The sequence below is a fragment of the Ovis aries genome, chromosome 7 (genome assembly GCF_016772045.2).
Source record: "Ovis aries strain OAR_USU_Benz2616 breed Rambouillet chromosome 7, ARS-UI_Ramb_v3.0, whole genome shotgun sequence".
NCBI classification, from domain to species: domain Eukaryota; kingdom Metazoa; phylum Chordata; class Mammalia; order Artiodactyla; family Bovidae; genus Ovis; species Ovis aries.
Window position 1 is genome coordinate 86,954,915 of NC_056060.1, and position 5,830 is coordinate 86,960,744.

The window sequence follows — 5,830 nt, forward strand, 5'->3', positions numbered from 1 at the left end:
GGAGCAAGGAGAAGAGGTAAATAGATCCAGAACAAAGGGTTTCGTGGAAATTCTCCTGCTCTGCGCTTGACACACATCGCTTAGGTTGTCATTATTCAGAGCTTTGGTGAATCGCCTACCAAGAACTAACAATGAATTAAAGTATAAATTCAACATATATATGATGAAAACACTTCACTCAGTCATGTCCAGCTCTTTGCGATCCCATGGACTGTAGCCTGCCAGGCTCCTTTGTCCATGGGGATTCTCCAGGCAAGAATACTGGAGTGAGTTGCCATGCCCTACTGCAGGGGTCTTCCCAACCCAGGGATCAAACCCAGGTCTCCCGCATTTCATGCAGATTCTTTATCATCTAAGCCATCAGGGAAGCCCAAGAATATTGGAGTGGGTAGCCTATCCTTTCTCCAGGGGATCTTCCTGACCCAGGATTGGAACCAGGGTCTCCTTCATTGCAGGTGGATTCTTTACCAGCTGAGCTACCAGGGAAGTCAAAGGTGCCAAAGACATTTACATGTATATATATAATATGTATATATTAAAGACATATATGATAGTTATATAAACATTTATATACATACATTATATATATGTGTGTGTGTGTGTGTGTGTGTCATATATGGGCTTCCAGGTGCCACTAATGGTGAAGAACCCGCCTGCCAATGCAGAAGGCATAAGAGACATGGCTTGGATATCTGGGTCAGGAAGATTTCCTGAAGGAGGGCATACGAAACCATTCCAGTATTCTTGCCTGGAGATTCCCATGGATAGGTGAGTCTGGCAGGCTATAGTCCGCAGGGTCCCAAAGAGTCAGACACAACTGAAGTGACTTAGCATGCACGCACACATAATATGTACACACACAGAGAGTATGACCTTATTTGTGTATGTCTTACAGTAATTAACACTACAACTGCTGTAATAAACCACCCCAAAGAGGCCACAGCCTGATAGAATAGCAGTCTCATGTGGGTTAGAGGTTCTCCCAAGTGGCTCGCCCTGCAGGAATGACTCATGATGGGATCCTCCTCTCACATGATGGTATGCTTTTAGAGTCCTTCATTCCCGTGCAAACATCAAGAGCCATCCGCATGAGAGAAGGACTGCAGAAGAGTGGGTACGTCCCTTTAGGGGATCCTTCTTGAGGTGGTGTTCCTCACTTCTGCCTACCTTCCACTGGCCAGAGCTCAGTCATAGAGTTCCAACTTAACTGCAAGTTAGGCTGAGAAATGAGGTCTTTCTGCAGGCCCAGGAAGAAGAAAAGGACTTGATGAGCTACTGTGTTCAAAAAAAAAAAAAAAAAAAAAAGCAAACATATGCTTGTACATGCATGGAAATGTTTCTGAAGGATATACATAAGCAGGACCAGCAATATGATTTGGGAGCCCAGTGCAAAATGAAAATGCTAGGCCCTTGCTCAAAACTGATTAAGAATTTCAGATGGTAATGGCAGAGCATTAAACCAAGTTCAGAATACTGAGCATGGAGGTCTGGGTGACTACGGGGATAGTATACCCTGGAAGCTGGCCCTGATAAGACACTCCTAACAGGATTACTTCTGTAGAGTGGTACTGGGGACTAGGGCCGGAGGGAGAATTTACTTATTGTTTGCTACTCTAGCATTTTTTTTTCCAGGTACCTGTATTACAGCAATACTTTGAAAATATTTCACTCATAATGGATTTGAATTGAGACATACACAGCCACCTCAAGAGGCAGAATGCCTTCTAAGTTAGCAGAACCTGACACAATAGGCTGAGTAAAGCCATCGGCCTCTCTCAAGAAAAAATATGTCTGTTGGAAAGGGGTTTGTTCTGCAATGGGTGCTTAAAAGGGGAGTTACAAAAAAGCAAACGTTGACAGTTTCCTATCTAAGCTTTGTCCTGGGAGGGTGATTTGTGTGTATCTGGTCTATATAGCTGTAATTTTATGTATCATTATGTGGAGCATCTGATGAGTATGTAATTACTTTATGAGTTTAAACTTCTGGTATTTACTTCTCAATCAATGAGAAAATAGAAATCATTTTGATACATAGGAAAAAAATAGACAACTTTGCAACCTATTGTGTTATCAGAGTTAGTAGTTTTGCTTCGTTTGCCCATGTCTGGGTCAGGATAGGTTAGATTATGCTACCGTAACAAACAATCCTGACACCTCAATGGCATGTGACAAAGGTTTATTTCTCATTCAGGCTCTATCCAGCAGGGAGTAGGCTCTGTTCCATGTTACCTTCACCCCAGAGCCTGGCTTTCCTCATTGTGGTCCAGAGAAGAAAGGACAATGATAAGCAACTGCTAGCTATAGAGGTGATACAGATCACTTCCACTCAAATTTTATTGCCCCAAACCACAAGGGCAAGCCTGATGTCAACAAGGCAAGGAAAATACAATCTTATCCAAGGGAGAAACAGTGAATACTCTTAGACAACAATACAGTCTACCATTGCAAGACACTATAGAAGCTGGATTCATGAGAAACAGTAAAAGTTCAACTGACAACTTCAAGGATTATAATCAAATGAATCCCCAAGCTTGAGGTAAAAATGAGAAAGTTTATTTCAAAGATGAATCACTAGGCACTAAGTTTATTCTTATCATAAGTATAAAAGTCAGATTAGAAGCACCCATCTTAGAACAAATATTAAACTCTTTATATTATGTTATCACCATCTGGTACGTTACGCATTCACTTTTTATTGCCCAACTGACTTTTACCCTGTGATAAGAGCAAGTCTCTAGGAGATATGCCTGACCTTTGCTCTGCATTCAATTGAGTGCAGAGGGCATGTTCTCCTTGGGTGTATATGCTGGATGATTTCCCATGAGCAGCCATGCCCATTTATCATCAGGTTAGTTGCTTCTTCGTTGTTGAACATTGCTGTTGAATATGCAGGAGCTCTCTGGATATTGGGCATTAATCCCTTATCAGGAATTTGCGAATATTTTCTCCCATTCTATGGGTTGCCTTTTCATCTGTGGATAGTGTCTTTGGAGGGGCTTCCCAGTGGTAAAGAATCCACCTGCCAATGTAGGAGGCACACGAGACATGGGTTCAATCCCTGGCTTGGGAAGATCCCCGGGAATAGGAAATGGCAACCGGTTCCAGTATTCTTTCCTGGAAAATTCCATGGAGAGAGGAACGTGGTGGGCTACAGTCCATGGGGTCGCAATGAGTTGGACACAACTGAGCGAGTGAGCACACACACACACACGCACACACACACAAACACACACACGAGAACTTCAGTCAGTGTCCCGCTTACAAGGTGTTCAAAAGTATTCATAGACATGCCAGGAAAAGCCATCCCAAGGACTGCTGTAAAGTCTAGCTGTGCTAGTTACCAGGCTGTGGTATCCAAAAAAAGAAATAGATGGGATTTGAAAATCAAATACCCAAAAAGGTCAGGCGATAACTTAGTTGATGAAAATGATGACAAAGAGCACTTGAACTTCAAACTTATTGTCAGCAGGCTGTGGGGAAGGAAGGCGACTGATAAAGGGAAGAATCTGAGCTTCTAGAAAAAACAGGTGCTGCTCAGCTCCAACCAGTGGTTTCTCCACAGGGAAGGAAAAAGCAAACCTTTTCTTTCAAAGTTGCAAATTAAATTTATGTGTGAAACCTGCTAATTTTAAATCCCACTAATTCAAACTTTTGAACAACTGTGTGAGTCAGTCAAAACACTTTTGGAGGCCCTGCTTGGAGCTATCAATCTGTCATCTCTGAGACATGAAACCAGGATAGAGATTTGAAGGAGGGAGGAGGAATCTGGAGGGAAGTCAAGGAGGAGTCCCAGAAGACGGAATGAGGAATGGAGCAGAGCGGGAGGAGGAAAGGGATGTGGACCTTTCCTGGAGGGAGAGCCCGCTCATTCGCTCAGTTGTGTCCGACTCATTGCGACCCCATGGACTGTAGCCTTCCAGGCTCCTTTCTCCATGGGATTCTCCAGGCAAGAATACTGGAGTGAGTTGAGGGAGAGCCCGCTCAGTTGCCATACCCTCCTCCAGGGGATCTTCCCGACCCAGGGTTCAAACCCGCCTCTCCTGCTTTGGCAGGGAGTTTCTACACCACTGAGCCACCTGGGAAGCCCTAGAGGGAGAGACACATGGGAAAAAGACAGAGATGTTGAGACGGAATATTTAGAAAGTTTTATGATGTGTAAACTCTTCGCTCTTCTTTTCATAAAACCTCTGGTGGCTCAGATGGTAAAGTGTCTGCCTACAATGTGGGAGACCCTGGTTCAAACCCTGGATTCCCTGGAGAAGGAAATAGCAACCCACTCTAGTACTCTTGCCTGGAAAATCCCATTGACGGAGGAGCCTGCAAGGCTGTAGTCTACTACTACTACTACTAAGTCGCTTCAGTCGTGTTCGACTCTGCGCGACCCCATAGATGGCAGCCCACGAGGCTCCCCCGTCCCTGGGATTCTCCAGGCAAGAACACTGGAGTGGGTTGCCATTTCCTTCTCCAATGCAGGAAAGTGAAAAGTGAAAGTGAAGTCACTCAGTCGTGTCCAACCCTCAGCGACCCCATGGACTGCAGCCTTCCAGGCTCCTCCGTCCATGGGATTTTCCAGGTGTAGTCTATGGGGCCGCAAAGAGTCAGACACGACTGAACGACTTCACTTTCTTTTTTCTTTTCAGGAAAATGGACCTTCTGCTTTGGTGATTTTGGAGTCAGATCTGTGCTTTCTTTGTACAGTGGTTCTTCGGTTCCAGGACCCTTGTGCGTACCTAAATCCAAGGATGCTCAAGTCCTCCATGGACGATGGCTACCGCAGTGGACGCTCTGTATGTGGGATGCAGACCCTGTACATCACTGTGTTGAGATCGGCTCCGAAGGGCCCATTACATTTGAGTTGTGTTCTAGTGTCCACACAACGCCCTCTTGTTCTGAGTCCGGATTGCAATCTGGTTTCCCAGAAGGGAAGGAGAGGCCAGGTGGGTGGGAAATTCAGAGCTTGGGCCTCAGGAGCATGAAGAACTGCGTTTGAACCGTGGATCCACTACTTATTTGCTATAAACATTTCTGAACCCCCTTGCAAAGTGGGGATAAAAATAGTACCCACTGTACAGTGTTGTTCAGTCAGTTCAGTCGCTCAGTCGTGTCCGGCTCTTTGCGACCCCATGGACGGCAGCACGCCAGACCTCCCTGTCCATCACCAACTCCCGGAGCTTGTTCAAACTCATGTCTGTTGAGTGGGTGATGCTGTATAGTGTTGTAGAGAGACTAATTTAAGAAGATGAAGATAAAATGCTCAGCGCAGTACCTAGCACGCAGTAGGCACTCAACAGAGTAAATGGAACTGTTATCTATCGTGACCATTTTTCTATTTTTGTTTTCATTTGTAATCATAAGCTCACAGGGAGAGAAACTGCTGGTCAGCAAACGCAAGTAGCCTATCAATCCGTTTACAGGGTCTACCTCTTACTAGAAAATGATTAAACTGCTTTTCTGGTCTTGTGCTTCAGTCTCTTGGGCTTCGGTGACGTGAGTCAGCCACTGGAGCGTGAGTCCTGCTTCACAGTCTGGGGTTTTTCTGTTTATGGAGAAATTTGCCTCCTGCCCTGGAAGGGGAGGACTATTCCCACAGCCTGTGAGCTCCTCTGGACGGGAACTGGGTATGAAAGCTGTACCATCCTAGGCTGAGTTCTAAAGAAAAGAGAGCAAAGTATCCCGGAGAGCAGAGTTTCATTACTGTGAAGGGAAATACCGCATCAGTGGGCTCCCTTAGTCTTGGTGATATGAGTAAGTACGAGCGTGGCTCTGAAGAAATCGTATAAGAAAGCCTCCCTATCTATGGCTTTAGTGAGGGTCACTTTATACACAGACC

At 45.1% G+C, this 5,830-nt stretch overlaps 1 long non-coding RNA gene across 1 annotated transcript; it reads left to right on the plus strand.

The window, feature by feature from the left end:
• The first annotated feature begins 632 nt into the window (after window positions 1-632).
• Window positions 633-5,457, plus strand: LOC132660137 (uncharacterized). The gene is made up of 2 exons (XR_009601378.1): window positions 633-768; window positions 4,641-5,457. It is a non-coding gene; the product is annotated as an uncharacterized LOC132660137 (long non-coding RNA).
• Window positions 5,458-5,830: the final 373 nt, after the last annotated feature.